This window comes from Harpia harpyja, chromosome 2, assembly GCF_026419915.1.
Source record: "Harpia harpyja isolate bHarHar1 chromosome 2, bHarHar1 primary haplotype, whole genome shotgun sequence".
Classification (NCBI taxonomy): domain Eukaryota; kingdom Metazoa; phylum Chordata; class Aves; order Accipitriformes; family Accipitridae; genus Harpia; species Harpia harpyja.
This window is the reverse complement of record NC_068941.1, coordinates 77,613,324-77,631,417: the sequence shown is the minus strand read 5'-3', so window position 1 is coordinate 77,631,417 and position 18,094 is coordinate 77,613,324. Positions and strand designations below refer to the sequence as shown.

At 39.4% G+C, this 18,094-nt stretch overlaps 1 protein-coding gene across 6 annotated transcripts in view; it reads right to left on the bottom strand.

Moving 5' to 3' along the window:
- SORCS2 (sortilin related VPS10 domain containing receptor 2) overlaps positions 1–18,094 on the bottom strand; it is a 586,176-nt gene that overhangs the window by 462,721 nt on the left and 105,361 nt on the right. The gene's annotated exons all lie outside the window — the stretch shown is intronic.

The window sequence follows — 18,094 nt, the reverse complement described above, 5'->3', positions numbered from 1 at the left end:
TGCACGGCTCCAATCCTGCTTGGAAGGAGCTGAAGATGAGCCATGGCAGGTGAGGAATGGACAAAGCAAGTCTCTATCAGTCTTTCTTTCCGCAAAACCATCCTCACTAGCAGAAAACATTAAAAGCAGTTGCACAACATGGAGCCAGAGCCAGGTAGTTCTGGATATTCACGAGTCTGAAAATCTCTCATACTTTGAGCATATCTCCGTAACAGTAATTCTCAATACACCAAGGCCATCACAGTGTATGTCTTCTGCCTGACTGTCATTTTGAATACAGTTCACTTATCAAGAATTAACTTGAAAACCATGCCTTTAGGTTAATTTGTCCAGTTCTGATCCATCTGCAGTGCCTGAAAGTTGTTCAAAATTATACACTACGTATCTTGAAGCTCTAAATTTGTCCAATCTAATGGAAAAGTTTTATAGTCCACTTTTAAAAATTGTAACATCCCAAACAAATTTTAATCATTCTTCCCTTGTATGAGCTCTCCTTCCTCGTAGCTAATTAAAAAATAGGGTCCCAGATTGCCTGCCCTTGTAATACCATCCTAGGGAAAAAGCGAAAAAAAAAAGAATGATAAAATTGGTCAAACACTTCCGGAAATTACCTCTCCAAATGTTGCCCCTGAGTGCAAATATGGACAGAACAGAAATAAAGTCAATTCAAAATAGACAAGCCAGGTCACTGGGAAATACCTTTTCTCCTTACATTACTATGTAAACATATAACGGTGGGAATCTAACACCTGGAGATCACAGTGAAAAGCCTAACAGAGGTGGAGTACAGCCAATGATTCCCAGAATCTGTGTCAAAGAAAGAATACAACATTTGTTTCCATCCCAAGTGAACAGATTCTGGAGTTGTCCCTACTTCAGTCCATTAAAAAACTTGTAATAAAAATACATTTAAGACTACTAAAATGCTTTAATGAATCTATACAAGAGTGGAATTTTTTCCATGTTTGCTCTTATTTAATGAAGTGAAAAATTTCATTTCACTAGGGTTTACTCTGTATGATTTCATCAATGCACGGCAGTAGCAAGTAACTTAAGCATATGTGTTTCATAGATCTTAATCTTTACAATGTAGTTTTTAAATCTGCCACTTTCCTATTTTGAGGGTCCTAACAACAGAGCGCATTCATTCAGTCCTTTCCCAACCAAGCAAAACACTCACTGGGATTTCCTTTTCAAGCCTGCTAATTGAAAACATTCTGCAGCTTATTAGTCACTATACAGATTATCTGCTGACATGCAAACTCTCACTCATTCCAGACTTGTTAATTAACACGTAATTACTGATCCCACAGAGACTGGACTGCAGGTGTGATGCTCTGGGTCCTGCTCTAATAACCATTCCTCTCAGATGCCGGCACAGATGGAATACATGGCAATTGCATTTTCCCAGAACACCATCCCACCCTCCCCTAAAGTGCTCAGGCTCTGTTCTGGTTTTAGTACATTTTTCTGTGGTTTGGGGCGGTTTTTTTGTCTGGGTTCATTATGTCCAACATCCACCCACAACCTATCACAGAAAGCAACAAAAATCTGCGCTCTCTCATCAGCCTGGCTCAGCAGGAGCTGGCCCAGGGCACCTGTTCTGCATGGTGAATTTGAATAGGAAGACGTAGAGGAAAAGAATGGCAGAGAATGAAAGAGAGAATAACACGGAGACAGATATGTCCAGTCATGTCTGTGACTACCTAAATGATGATCTCACCTACTGGTTTATTCAATGCAAGGCAATACTCAGTCAAGTCTTTTATACAGCATAAATCTTACCATTAAAATACTACCTTCCCTTCAATTACTCTCATATGAAGCCTCATGGTACCATAACTATTCCCTCTATGTATTCTTTGGATAATGGGATGTTCAAGAAGAAACCTTTTTCAATTCTCTTTACACCGAATTTCCTTTAAGACTTGAAATGTTTTAAAGGAGTCTTTGCTCAAGTAAGGCAAAAATGTTATCAAATAGGGAGAGTATAAAAGCACTGCCATGGAAAGTTAGGTCAGACAAAATCACTTACAAGTTTATAATTCCTTATTAGCAAGGGTATACTGGTCATGCAATATGGTCAAGAACCAAGTCCAGAAGGAACTTTGTTAAGCAAAGTACATTTGCCAGGGATAAGTGTATCCAAATTTAAAACAGCTAGGGAACTGGACTGTTAAAAGCATGTAGAGCAGGCACGTAATTCTATTCTCACTGAAGTCAGCGGTAAAACTACCTTTGATGCCCCAATGGGAGTAGACTATACTAGACAGTTTTGAAAACTCCATCCTACAAATATAGGGATTGACAACAATCAAATTCCATATCCCTGATGACCAATTGTCATGAAAATTACCACCTCAGATGGAAACCCAAAATTTGTTGCACTACGGTTCATTATGAACCACTGAATATGACAAATGAGCATTCTATACTCTTTCACTACCATATTAGAAGAAGCAACGGAGTAAACTGCTCTAGGTAGCAGCCACATTCAGTTTGAAAGCTCCAGTTTCATCTACTGGATTTCAACAACAACTAAACCTTTGTAACAAGAACACTGTGCTACTATTAGGACCTTCCAGACCTACATCGACTCATCTTTCTAAACATTCGCTGTCAATTCACTGTCAACTATACTGTTAGTTTATGAACCTATTTAGAAGGAAATGGATAAGAAAGGTGGTGCCAGTACAAATTGGTTAAAGACAGTCACTAATTCAATCTGGAAAGGGATTTCTGGAATTAATAAAACTTTTTTATGGGATAGAGGTACTACCTGGGAAGTGGCTGTACATTTGCATCAGAGAGGAGAGCAACTCTGTCTGGAACAAAGGTGCAGAACCTGCCAACAGGAGGACATGGGAAACTCCTGTGTGATAGACAATTCTGAGATTGTCAGATCTGGGTCAAGGCATTAAACTGGAATGGAAGTAGTTACTTTTATTAAGCATGGCACATTAATGACATTAAAGACCAACAATGCCTCAACAGCCATGGAATAGGTAAAGAAAGCTGTAGCAATGTCAGCCTTTCTGTATCAGAGCAGCAGTATGTTTCAACCTGGTCTTGCATATGAACATTATGGGACATACCTTTTCAAGTCACTGGCTTCAAAAGACTTGGCATGCAAAGACTAAGCAATAATACAGGTCACTGCTCGGTTATCACATGGCAGCAACCTTCTGAAACTTTGAAGATTCTCGGCAAAATCTGGGTTCAGCCAAGCATTGGGTCCATGGTCACTACCCTCACCTTGTCAACTGCTCTCTCTACTTGAGATTTGAGACACGCCTGTTGACCAACCTCCCATCAGTAAAGGTTTTAGAACAGACTCCATGCCATGTACTTCACACAACTGAATTTGCTGATATCAATGAACACGTGATGCACTGTAGGAAAGTTTAGGCACTGGAATTTTATAATTCCTACTTTGGCTACAAGAAAGACTTTTTATGTAATTCAGTAACTAAAGTGAACCAAAAAGAAAACTAAAATTCTGAAGAAGGGAAATGTAAGATGGTTGTTCAGGAAGTGATGATAGGTGGGAAAAGACAGATTTATATAATCAGTGATGAAGCTGATGTATTCAGCTTGACAGTAGACACTTTCTCTCAACTGTTCCACAGAAGTCAGCTGAAAATACTGCCTACAGAGTAGAAGCTGGAGCAAAATCCAGCTCTTCAAGGGTTAACATTATTCTATGATAATGAAGCAAGTTCTGCTTCTGACCCTGTCTGTGATACATCAGTCTTCATCATCTTTAAGTGGCCTGACCTCTTCCTCCTAGCAGAATGATGAAAGACAGCTACTAAAGCTACTCAATTTCAGATCTCAGCTTCTAGGAAAGAGGCAGTTGTCACCCTTTCTGAATAAGAAAACATGGAAAAGAATTACCAGAAAAAGTCACACTCAACCACATCTATAAAAGGGTTCAAAGGCTTTTTCATACCCAGATAACATTGGAACAGGCTTGTCAGGAGAGCAACAGCACCACCGTACAGTGCCACTGAGCAGCTTCCAGCCTCTAGTTTGCTGCTGAAAAACTAGGACAAGAAATGGTGAAAGTAAACAAGTCAGGTGCAGTCCTATTTCTTTTTACTTTGCTGACATCATTATTCACAGGCACTGGCCTGAAAGGGCTCCTCTACACTTCCAACTCCAACATTTGCATGGGTTTTTATAACCATTCTCCTACCTTAATTTAGTTTCAAATAATACCAAAATAAGCCCATCAGCCTTTTGGAAGGATGACGAAAAGACTGTCTGCCAACAAACAGAATCACATAATGACATTTGCAGCACAAATGCTTAAACCTGCGCTTTCAGGTAATGTCTTGGACCCTTTCTCCTGCAGATTGTAATGCTGATATAAAAAGTATCACTTGGAAGAGGAGAAAAACAGGTGACCCCAAAAAGAAAATGCAAGCACATTTCTGTCTTCAAAAATAAGGGCAGAGAAGACCTGAGCTGGAAGTGAAATACATATGGAGGCTCCTCAAGTCAAAATTACTTTTATAAGTTAAAAGAGGAAAAACCTGAGTAAAGGGTTGATTAGAAACTATTAGTTCTTTAATATTCTATGACCTCTTCCTTATTTGTTAACCTCAGAAAAAGAAATGTGTTATATTGTTTAGGTATGTGGATTATTTTTTTCCTGAGATGATATTCACCTCTGGAAAAGTTACAGTGAAGCTTGGTCAGTCTGGTATTTCTGCTCAATAATTAATGGAAGTAAGTGAAATCTGGAAAGAAAACAAAACAAAACAAAACAAAACAAAATCTCTCCTTTACCCAGGCTGGGGTTGTTACCTAAACTGTTGTTCATAAGACAGAGAGGCTTGCCTTAATTAGCTACTGTTTCAGTCTAAATATTTACAGATCACTACAGTATCACAGAAATCTTTCAATATTAATACACAATTGTGACTCATTCCAAGACACTTCCCAACTGTGCATGCTCACTCAATGCATTCCATGGCAGTTATCCTTTTGAACTAGCGCAGCACACAGACATTATTACAGAGTCTACAAACACAGTGACAGTAATAACGAATTGAAATTTACATCAAATGTAATCTCATTAATTCTCTGATCATATCTGAGTTTGACTATTTAAATGCAGTCATAAAAAATATTCTATTACATGAAAGTAAAGATCCTATCTTGGTTAATTTCCTAAAAAATATCATTCCAGCTTACTACTTCATCTTGATTCTATACAGCTTAATTTTAAAACACACAGTACTTAGATCTGGAAAGAAGTTTAATCAAAGAAACAGAAAACCTGAGCATTGCCCTAAATTGTTGAAGTCTCAAAAGAGTGCTCTAGATTTCTACTTACTTGCTTCCCTATACGGTCTGATAGACAGGACACCAGAGACCCAGATGGACAGAGATGACAGCGTGAAGCCTGCCATCCTCAGGCTATCAACAGAGCAGGTCCAGCACACCCAACCGCGAGCCTCTGAGATCACCTGAAGGGTCTTCAACAGAAGAGAGCTTGGTTTGGTTCCCGCAGCTGGTGTGGCCATCAGATTGCCACGGCTTTGTAAGGCAAGATAAATGCATGTGCAGGAAGAATTACAGTAAGGTCTTAATGCCTGCTTCATACAACCTAGACAACTGGGAAAATAACAATACTCCACACCAGCTTGGGCTGTATTAACTAAAATGACTGGATTCAAGTCAATGGGAGGATGCCTGCAGTCCTGAGGACCTCATTTCTTTTCCTTTTTCAAATTAAGCACTATGTGAACAAACATACTTTAGACTACTTTTTGACATGCTGGGAAACAGAATGTGAGTTGGGACCACTGTTTCACCTTGCAGAGAGGAGCCCAAGTCAAAATATTGGTTTTTAACATCTTTTACCTTTTAGAAGAATTCAGAGGAGACATTACATCTGTAAATAACAGAAACGCTACCAATTACACAGAGTCTGCATTTTCACCTGCTGACCTGTATCGCACAGACTTCAGTCCCTGAACAATTCTTTCTAACCTGAGTCACTGGTTTGTTTTGTACAGCTACACAGAGTTGATCGCTGTATGTGAATACGTCTCCAGAATCCCTTCCATTGCAGTATGAGGTATTCTGAAAAAAAGGTTTTTTTAAATATGCAGCAATAGCTCAGAATCAATTACAGATTGAGTTAATATCTTTAAGATAAATGGAAGGTATCTTATTAATGTTATAGACTTTGGACCATATCCTGAGGGTGCTAAAACTAGGCTCACACATTATTAAGAACCTAAACACATGGCTTGTTTTTAAAAAGTGCTCAACCTGTAGCACCTTCAAATTATTTAGAATTTTAGCATTTTTGAAAACATCAAAGTATATAATTTAAATTTCTAAACACAGGCTTAATGGAATTTGCAAAGAAAATTCAAATAAATACCTATGTAATTAATTTACGGGCTTTGGAGAGTACCACAGGAAGAATTCTACTACAGATTCTTCATTTACAAACTGATGGCTGTAATCCACTGAGGTTTTTTAATGCGCTAGGAAAAACACAGAAACACCACTTATCCCTACGCGCTATTCATTATTGTCTCAAATTCACATTACCACAACTCTGTCATCCTTATGCACACTATTAGCCCACAGCCAGGTAATCCCGTGTAGCTCAAACCTCTTACACTGAGATTTAAGGTAGATTATGTTGCTGGGCTTTCACTGCTGCGCCTCAGATGATGCATGGTAATTTATTAAGCTGTAATAAACTGATTACAAACCTGAGTCCTAAGTTTCTCCTGATGATATAGGCACTTCACTGAGAGTCATGGAGTTACAATCACTTAAGAAGTTACCACTTACCAACCATACTGTGTGGATACTTATATTAAGCATCACTACAGGCGGTTTAAATCAATTTGCTTTACCTTCCAATTAGAGTCATTCCATACTCAGTTGTGTCCGTATCATAAACAATGTAATTTCAAACTGCATTACTGAACCCCATGTGGTTGCCCTCAAAAAATAAATCTGACTCGGGTAGGTTCAATTTCCATAAGTAAACATTGAAATGCAAATTAAATTGATGTAACTAGTTTTAAAACAATATACAGTTGTGAATGGAAGAATATGCATCCATTTAAATACAACCCTTTCTTTTTACCCATTCTTAAATAAAAGTAAATCTCAAACTAAATTTAGAAGTACTTAAACTGTTAGATAAACATAGCAGAGCTCTAAAATACTCAATTAGTTTCACATAGCTTCTTGGATCTTTAAGGATTAAAAACCATAATAATTATCAAAGAGTCAAACAGCAACTATCCACATTATTCTTTAAATCATATTATTTTATATCCAACTTTACAGGGGATCCTTCATTATACTAACTTAAGAGATGAAAGCTAATCCAGCCAAGACATGTTGAATTAAATTTAAAAATCCTTCAGGAACTGCCTGGTAGCGATTTGCTATAAGGTTTGCATATAACATGCCGTTTCACGATTTCACAGAATCATAGAATCGTTTAGGTTGGAAAAGACCTTTAAGATCATGAAGTCCAACCATCAACCCACCACCACCATGCCCACTAAACCATGTCCTGAAGTGCCACGTCTATGTGGCTTTTGAAGACCTGCAGGGATGGTGACTCCACCACTTCTCTGGGCAGCCTGCTCCAATGCCTGGCAACCCTTTCAGTAAAGAAATTTTTTTCTAATATCCAACCTAAACCTCCCCTGGTGCAACTTGAGGCCATTTCCTCTTGTCCTATCTCCAGCCACCTGACAGAAGAGACCAACACCCACCTCACTACAACCCCCTTTCAGGTAGCTGTAGAGAGCGATAAGGTCTCCCCTCAGCCTCCTCTTTTCTAGACTGAACAACCCCAGATCCCTCAGCCGCTCCTCATAAGACTTGTGCTCCAGGCCCCTCACCAACTTGGTTGCCCTTCTCTGGACACCCTCCAGAACCTCAATGTCTTTCCTGTAGCGAGGAGCCCAAAACTGAACACAGTACTCGAGGTGCAGCCTCACCAGTGCCGAGTACAGGGGGACAACCACCTCCCTGCTCCTGCTGGCCACACGATTTCTGATACAGGCCAGGATGCCGTTGGCCTTCTTGCCCACCTGGGCACACTGCTGGCTCATATTCAGCCGGCTGTCGACCAGCACCCCCAGGTCTTTCTCTGCCGGGCAGCTTTCCAGCCACTCTTCCCCACGCCTGTAGCGCTGCATGGGGTTGCCGTGACCCAAGTGCAGGACCCGGCACTTGGCCTTATTGAACCTCATACAACTAGCCTTGGCCCATCGATCCAGCCTGTCCAGACCCCTCTGTAGAGCCTTTCTGCCCTCAAGCAGAGCAACGCTCCTGCCCAACCTGGTGTCATCTGCAAACTTACTGAGGGTGTCCTCGATCCCCTCGTCCAGATCATTGACAAAGATATTAATTTCAATAGTACAAGCAGCAAATCTACAATTTTAAATAGGTACACCTGCAAATAAACCAGGAAAGCTACACATTTGTACAAGAGTCTGTGGATTTCTGCTCCACAAGTACTGACAATCACAAAAAGTGATTGGTACCAGAGTTACCTGTCCGTCAATTTACATTTGTTATCATTCCAGAAAGGAAAAGACTAAACCTAGAGAAAGTGTAGGCAAATCCATGACTTTCACAAGAAATGTGAACATCTGCTCTTTTCTAGAATGGCTTTTATCAGCTGAAGAACTGGAACCATGAAGAGAACTTGAAACCAAGATATCTCTAATGTTTCTATATAAACTATCAAAATACCATGCCAATGGTACCTGGCAGCACTTCTCAACCGGATGCTGCAGTCAGCACTGGTAAAAAAAGGTCCATAAGGGAGAAGTTGGAAAATAAAATGTTTGTTATTTATTTAGCACCTGTGTAAACAGCAACTGATGCTTTTTCAACACGAATGTCCAGACTCAAAGCTGAATTTATCTGGTAGCATCCAAATGCTGCAAAAGGGTATGTACCAGATTGTCTTAGGTATATTACAAACAATTATGAAACAAAAATCATTGTCCTTTAAAAACCTTCCTCGGGTGGAGAGGAAGAATGACAGAAGTCTGCACACAATGTAACTAATATCTGGCTAATTCTTTTCAGAATCAAGGCATAAAGTTACAGATTTAGAAAGTATTCAGATTTTATAATATTTAAACAAGGTTTTGAGCTGTTAATCTGTTGTACCTAATCTTGTCTCTCTGTAAGACAAGGACCATAATGATGAACTGCAACTGAGCTTACCATTTGGAAATTACTTTAAATGTTATCCAATCACTTAAGCTTATAATAGAGCAGCACATATTTCATTACGCTAGTCTAGATCCTGGTTGACAGGATTCCAAGGAAAGACTGCCTGCTTTATCAGAAAAAGCAGGAGAGTATCTCCTGGATTTTGGCAGAAGATCAGTCCAGAGTTCTTGGAGTATAAAACTATCTGCAAAGCATCTGCAAGAATCCTACAGACTGCAAATTAAAAACCCTGACTTTCTCAGCACTCCAGGATTCAATAAAAAATTGCATGCTAGTAAAAGCAGAACCAAAACATGTATCTTATCTAAATCATTTCTTTCTCTCCTCAAGCTGTGTGGACATTTCAATCCATGGTTTGGGTCAATATTTCATTATTCTATGAAATTAGAACCACAAAGGGTTAACCCAAAATTAGAGGAATTCTAGAATCCAGGTGGAATCTTGCCTGAATCCTGAAAATATAATAATGGTGAGGATATGACACAGAGCACGTAGAAAAGGAACAGTTTTCTTTGTACCTGCACAGTCTGTACCTGTCACTCCAGTGTACGGAGACCTATGAAAAATGTTATTTTTAAGAATTATTCAGGAGCCTTGTTTCAGCCCTGTTGGAGTTTGCAAAGTAGATGTCCCAAATTTCTGAACTCCTAAATGCAGTTATATGGCATTATAAAACAGAATCTGTGAGAAGAGCGTAGAGACTGCAGTGGCATCAGCAGCAGGGAGCTGTTATTCCCCCCGTCTGCTGCAGAAAACACGTCAGGTAGTCAAGGCGCAGTAAAATGAGTATTGATGAATCTATGTAACACTTCCTTGAAGTGATGGCAAGTTAACACACAGGTCCAATCAAAGCTTTCAGCATGCAAAAACAAAACCGAAGCAGGGCCCTTGGGGTACTAAATATAGCTCCAACTCTAAACTTTCTGAGAAATGTTACTGTATAAGAAAATTGATTTATCCTACTACAGAGTCTGGAGCTACATCTGATCTTTGGACACCTGCCTATGAAGCCACATTTTAACCAATTGCCTCCAGTGCTTTAGTTCAGGCCCTTCTCCTTAAAATGGTTATTACAAGTATCATACATTTGAATCTGGCAGTACAACCCACAGTCTGGTGCTATTAAAAAAATACATTAAACGGGATTATGTACTAGATCACGCTATACACCCTGAAAGCATTTGCTGAGAAACTATGGCATTACAGCTTTGAAAACACTGTAGCACGTGCATTCTCACAGACCTATACATTCATGAGCTCATATGCATGCACACACTTCACAATGGCTCATGTATATAAAAATGTACGAGTATTCACACTGTAGGAGAAAAGGACAGCATGAAACAGTGTTTGATCTGTGAGTAAAATAGCTTGACTGTGATTTTTTTAGCAACAGATCAAGTCAAGGAAAAGTGAATGAAGAAAAGAACTACATCAAATCTGCAGTGCAGGCACAGCAATTTACACATGGAAAGCACTACGTTAGGCTGCAACTTCATTTTTAAAAAAAAGTAGGAGCAGGTAGAACAGCTCAGCAGCCTTGTGGCAGAACCCACCCTGTTGTCCCAGCTCTGGCTGCAGCACAGTGCGGTTGATTGTTACTCCCAGCTGAGTGCCTTCCCTCGCTTAATTTCACAACCCTCACCTCCTGGACCGCGTGCCTGCTGGGTTGGTGATAGGTTTGGTTTGGCATTTCTTCTGCCAGGCTTGCTCTATTCCAATAGGCACTGAACTTTTGCTACAGCTGTAGTTGAAGTCTCAAGGCATTATGCACATATGATCAGACTGATGATTACAACTGTAAGAGGAAGTTGGAGAAGGAAGGGAATAGAAATCAATGACTTACTGTACCAAGAAAGAACCAATTATTCAGCAAATCTGCTTTTGCTAATTCCGTCACACAACCTCATCTATTAAAGTTCCATCATTATTTGAATTAACTGTTGCTGTCACAGCAATAATATTCACAATCAGCCACTCACATTCTGCAACTACCTAGCTTATATTAGAACCAATCTAGTGATACTGCCTGCATTTAATGAACTGGTTTGTAGTTTAATTATAGTGCTTACCAGATAATTTATTAGACAGCAATAAAGTTTAGATTTACTCCTCACACAATACTGCTGCATTATTAGATGTATACATGAAGCTGCATTTTGCTCTCAATTACACAAGTATAAATCTTGAGAAACTCTACTAAGTAAGTCAATAGTTATTTTAAATTGACATGCAGCTACTTTGCATTCAAAAATCTGTAATAAAGAGCAGAGTTTTGTTCCATGTATTTGCATTACTTATAGCACTCCAGGTGGTTACTTTGATAATGATACAGAACATTTTTGTACTGTTGAAATAAATGGCAATCCTGTTACAGAAAATGGTTTTATAACAAGGAAGGAAATGAACTAAATGTTTAGTGCAAGAAGCAGCATTCAGACAATTCCTGGTATACAGTCAAAGATGATTAACTAAAATGGAAAACCGCTCTCAAAAAGGTAGACTTCATTTGCCTTAAAACCAACTCAGTGAAATATTAGCAAGGAGAAGCTGTTGTATAAAAATCTGACTTTGAGATCAATTAAAGTATTAACAAAGCTAATAAAAGAAAGGATTGATTTTTGCATACAGATAGGAATAAATACAAACAATTAAATAGAAAGATAAATTATAATAAAAAATATAATATTATTTATCAGATTACAATACTATGTGATTCAGTTCCAAGGCTATGCAGGATCCAAACTCCAATGTTTTCATAGTCTGAACATGGACAAACCCAACACTAACGGATACGACTTCATTTTTTTATTTAGAATAGTGGTGGAATTTTATAGCTGCTTTGATCATCTATAAGCATATAGCAGCTTGCAGTCTTTCATATACCTGCCTTCTAACTGAGCAGTGGCATTTAATACTGAAGACTGATTCTGATCGTATCTCAGTGGTGAAAGTTGAGCAGGGAACTACTGCGAAAGCAAGAGAATTCCTGCATTCTGGGGGGGGGGAATGGCTTGGGAATGGCATAGAAAGCCTGATTCACTTCTCTGTCAGTTCTCCTTTCAGTAAAATGGGGGTTAGAATACCAACAGTTAACTTACATTGCGGGTATTTGGGGAGACTACTTTCTGCATGGTTTTTAAATCATTCTGACCTGTTCAATGGCAGACCCAGTCATATCTTCAGAGATTTGGCAAAATGTGGGCCCTGTTCCTGGGGATTCAGGCCTTGAGCAGATGCAGAATACGTAAGTCCAAATCATTGAATTTCCCCATGCCTATACCCCTATCTGCAAAAGGCAGATACTAATATTTCCTTCGCCTACTGCTAATACTTGTATATTTAGGCTGCAAACCTATTCAATCACAATGGTTTCTCTGTCTGTTTCTGTAACAGACAAGGTACTAATTTATGGTGGAACAGGTAGATGCCACCAGCATAAAAATAGTAAAATGGGTTCTTCCGAATGCTGCATGGCATTTTTTAACATTGGGAAAACACAATAAAATGCACTAATTTTAAAAATTTAGGAAGCATGAAATGCCTAGACTTTTCAAAAACATTACACATTCCTTCCCATGGCTTGCTTTTAACTCTCCACTTCAAATTTTAATGAACAAGAGCCTTTTGGCTACAATACCCCACGAGATCTCAAAGCCCACAGCAGCTTCCATCGTATCAGTGACTTCAGCCCAAGCTGTGAAACTTGTGCAGGCAGAATGACTTTGAAGTAGCTGGAGTTCTGCAAGAAACATGGTTTTGACCTAAAATTTGAAATTTTAGAAAGGATAAGCTGAAGAAAAATCTAAATGGCATCCAACCTCTGCCCCAGTCCTTGAAAGCGTGAGTTTTATTTCTCAAACACTTTCTTTCCTCTGAAGCTGGCTTTCTCCTCAAACTAGAGTGCCTTCAAATGGTCTGTGCATCTGCCCACATGGCAGGTAAAGAGCAGACTGCTGGTTTAAGGTGCTTACCTCTACATGGATTTTTATTCCATAGCATCCTGTATACGTTGGAAATGGCAGAAAGGCCTCAGACAAAATAGAAGGAAAGAAAAATTACAGAAAAGAGAATTCTAAAATACTTGGTTGGTGGGGGAAGGAAGCATGTAGGTATGCACACATTCACACACACACACAAAATCAGTACTAACTTATTTACATTTCAAAGCTGTAGCTGATAGGAAACCAGGAAGATTTCTGTCCTGAGATTTGAAGTCAGCCTACTCCAGAGTTAGGGGCTCTTTGCCAAGTCAGATCTGAGTTTGGATTTCTGATATACACAAAAGCTCAGGAGCTGGGCTTACCAGCAGAAGAAGAAACGTCTGCCACATGCACAGCTTCTGTCTGCATATTCACCATGTCGGACTCCCTACCTCTTTAACCAAATTCCCAAAAGCCTTCAATGTAAATGCCATTCCTTGGTGTCATATAGCAATGAAAGGAGAATTAATAAAAGGAAAATAGATTAATTAATAAAACTACAATAGATGAGAAAGAAAAGAGAGATAGAAGAAAGTGGGGGGGGGAGATGAAACAGTTCATTTTCACCTCTCAGCATCACTCACTCACATACGCACACTGAAAAAATGGCAAGGATGGCACTCGCAATCCACTAAATACAGAATAAATCTAATGGAGGGAGTCAAAAAGAACTGGAAGTGGTTAATTCTGTCTATCCTCCTATCTCCCACCACTGATGAGCTAGAAGTATACCAGCCCTGGTGAGACTGCAGTTGGTACTTGCTAGTACAGCTAACCTTGCTGGACCTTCACTAAAGAAGAATTATTAAATTGGATTTTATCATTGTAGCTTAAGCTCCCACACATGAGACCACAAAAATTATGTTCATCCATCAATCCCTAAGAGCCACCTATATATTGCACTTGGCAAGAAGCAGCCAAGTATTCAAGAAAACCAGTTATTCATGCCATTCTTGTCTGCCTTGTATTTATACAGATTGTCCGTGTGAAGTGACCACATGGCTTTAGCATGCTCCAGTCACCAATGATCTGTGTCAAATCATTTACAAAAATGTAACGATCAAAGGTATTATTGATCTTTCTCTCCACACTGAAGGCAAATTCTTATCTTTTCTTTACCAAACTCCCCCACTTCCTGCTACCTCTCCCTTTAGGCTGCCACCTCCCGGCATTTGTCACAGACAGAAAGCATACATTTAGAAGTAAGATATCTAGAGGAAGCTGAAGAAAGTCTTAAAAAGCTGAAAAGAGTTGCTCAATCATATCAAATGCAAAATAAATGTAACCTCATACTGATACCAACAAATGAAGTAGGGCAAATTAGAAGTGCATAAAAGAAAGCAAAAGCTTCCCCCACTGGCCTATTGGCAAGTCCTTTACCAAGTCCATCTCTGTGTTGGTCTCTGAGCTCTTTCAAACCTCTCCTGAGTGTGCAAGAAAGATTTCAACAATGATGTCTGTCATCCCTGATGCTGCACTGAGCCCAGTTCCACTTTCCTGCGGCAAACCAGCAGACCTCAGAAATATTACTCCCTTCTGCCTTTGGCTAAAACAAAATACAGAATCTCTTGGTTTGAGTTTCCTATTCCACCACAAGCCCCAGGAGCCACAGCTGTCAGTGGACTCCCCAGTAATATCCATATGCAAAGTTAATGTTAATGGACTGTTAATACCCTTTCATTCATTTTTTACCTATCTGCAGTTTAGGCTTCACCCGAAGTGGCAAAGCCAAGAAATACATACAGTCAAGTTCCACAAATCAAGTTAGAACTTGTTACCTGAAATATTTTGGTACTACAGAGATATTAATGACAAAAATATGTCAGCCTTCAAGATAGGAAAACAATTCAAGTAAGAAACTAAAATAAGGCTTGTGCAACTTTGGTTTTTTTGGCACCAGTCTGTTCTGCACACATACAACCTGTATTTGAGTTACTTAAATACAAGATGTTGGTCACTTTTAATATGTCATATCCGTAGCTTTTGTATTTCTACAAGCTTTTTTGGTCAGAATAGTTGGATTTGTTGTCATCTAAAATATAAAGCTATTTAGTCATAAATACTTACAGCAGCAGAGACTCTCTGTGTGACTATTGCATAAAGCCTCTGTCTTGATTTGAGCCATACTGAATTTAACTATTTTAATGATAACCACTTTCACCAGGACATCATGCAATAACGTTTCTCAGTCTGTAGGGAGAGACTGCAGCCTAAATGAGACAACAGCACCAATACAGTTTTCTGCTTCTCTGCTTCATACTTTAAGGAGGCATCTTCTTTCACATAGTTTACCTGTTAAATATCATGCAAAGATGCCACTCATTTGACTGAAAAAATACACAGCATAAGGCAGGCCTACACTACAAATTTACTAATTTTAATTTAAGTTACTGAAGACCTCTTCAGAGGTTTGATTGTTTTAATTCAGCCACTAGCTTTTACTCTCTCAAAAAACAGAATGAGTCAAGCACAAAGCTACTACATAGCACCCCGTATTCTGCAAGTACAATTATCTGTAAATTCAGTGAGTTCAATAAAAGGACTGTGGCAATAAAACCTACCAATACCTCAGAAAACCTGGAAGACCACCACTGAAGTCAGCACCCCTTTTTCTTCACCAGTTTTGTACATGAGTGCAATGTCATCAATCCAGTAGATGTGCATGAGCTTAAGAGAGACACAAGGCAATGGGTGGACCACTGTAAGCAAGATGAGGATTGGGTTCGTGGTCCCAGCCTATGCACATTTTTAGTTTCTTATTTTGACAAGTATCCCATCTTGCCAATAAAGCAAGAACATCTCCTCTGAAATTTAAAACAAACAAGTGTACTTTTGCAACTATTCTGTATACCACAATGTAATAAAATAAACATTAAGAAACTCAGCACATTACTTACTGCCAAACTAACACTGAACAAACACAGAAACAATGACAGTAGAGATGCAATAATTGTTATTTTCTACTCAGACCCTTCATACTAGACTTCTGCCAAAAGTTAAGTTAATTTTCAAAGCTTAAAATTCTTGAAAAGCCAGAAGCACTTTGGAGAGTTTTCCTACTCCTCCGAATACTGCATTATGCTATGTGCATGCAACTGAGCCTGACAACTGAAAAAAAAGTATTATTTATGCTTGAGTAAGACCAAAAGTGTATACAGTAAACAATTCTGACAAGATCAGGACTATTCCTGAATAAGCATCCCATGGAATTGGAGTGGAAAGGGAGAGCTCATCTTCAGCTCTTGTACAGAGGCTAGTAACTCTAATCCTTCCCAGAGCAGAGGAAAGCATGAGGACTAGAAAGATCTGGATTCAAATGCTGGCCCCAATGATTTCAGATGAGTCAACATTTCATCCGACACTGAATATGGGAGATTTATTTTGCAAGCAAACATAAGGAAGCACAAAGCAAGTAAACAAATGCAGCTTCAGAATGTGATTGCTGATGAACAACCTCCCAAGTCTGCAGGACTCTCCAGAGAAGGTGTTTTATTAGCCTTGATCATCAAGCACCTAATACCTAGAGGGGCCCCAGACTGTCCTACATACAGCACTGGTATAACACAGGTCACTTCTCAGTGATAAACAGCCCAGCAAATTGCCAGAAGCAATAATGAGTTTATAGTATGTTGCTATAAACTCAACAGTTAGAGCCACCAAAAAGGGATTCTGAGCTGGGCATCATCAGCCAGCAGAGCTAAGACTGTTATCAGGTTAAGAAGATTTTGTAACTCTTTCCTTCCAGCAGCTACAGTGGTATAACCCGACGCAGGATGCACGGCTTGTGGTGAAACAGAGACACTGGCTGCAGCAGAAAGGCACAAATGTTACAGGCTGGCTCCCGTTTCCTATACAGCAAGTGTTTGGGTTTTTAATCCTCATTAATGCTATTCTCATTTAAAATCCCTCTGGGAGGAAGAAGTAGACTTCCCTTTAGGTCTCTACTTTCTGCATTGTGAATGGAAGCACATAAAAACTTTTACTTATACTTTTAATTTCTAATGGTCCTGCATTACCGCTTTTATCTCAGTCTTAATAAAAGATGCCGTGCAATCTGCATCAACATGCCAAGGCCCTGCCCATCTCAGCACACCACAGATCTGTCCCAGACGTACTTACTGTGGGCAGCAATTTATTTCAAAACGTATTAAGTAACCACATTTCCTTGCTTGTCCTCATAACCTTTACTTCTGTCCTACTCGTTCCTGGTGAATTAATCTCACACTGAGTAACCACATACCTGGTTCTTTGGGCACACATGGAACTACACATACAAGGCAGGGGTGCTAAGCCGTGACTTCAACAGCTGATTTAATTTCTTTAACGTACACACTGTGCAGACCTAGATTTGAAAAGAGGAATGAGATGGCACAAATAAGGTTGATCATAGCAAAAGTTGAAAATTATTCCAAGTGAGGGTATCTTGAGTTAGGTGCCAGCACAAAGTTCAGACCTCATGCTGTCACTAGCCCTGGGTCACCACTTTGCCTCGCTATGTGTCGATGCAGCGAATAGCTTAAATGAATTGCATGTAAGAGGACACACAGCTGTGGAAATCTGCACCCTCCAGGCATATAGTGCTTACAGCAGTAAATACCTGGAATAAAATATAGGTGCCCAGAGTACACATGGGGAATGAGCTATACCCTTGTTTGACCTGAGATACTACTCAGTGCAACTGAAGATCTCAGAGTTCAGGTTTTACCAAGCAAGGAACACATTTGACTTTGAGAGCATTATTCAGCATGTCATGGTAGTTAAGTGTAAATCTACAGTAATTCTATTAGAGATGCTGGAATAACACCAGTTTAAAAAAAGGTGAGATATAGAAGAGAATTAGGCAATCTTGCTTTGTTTTGCAT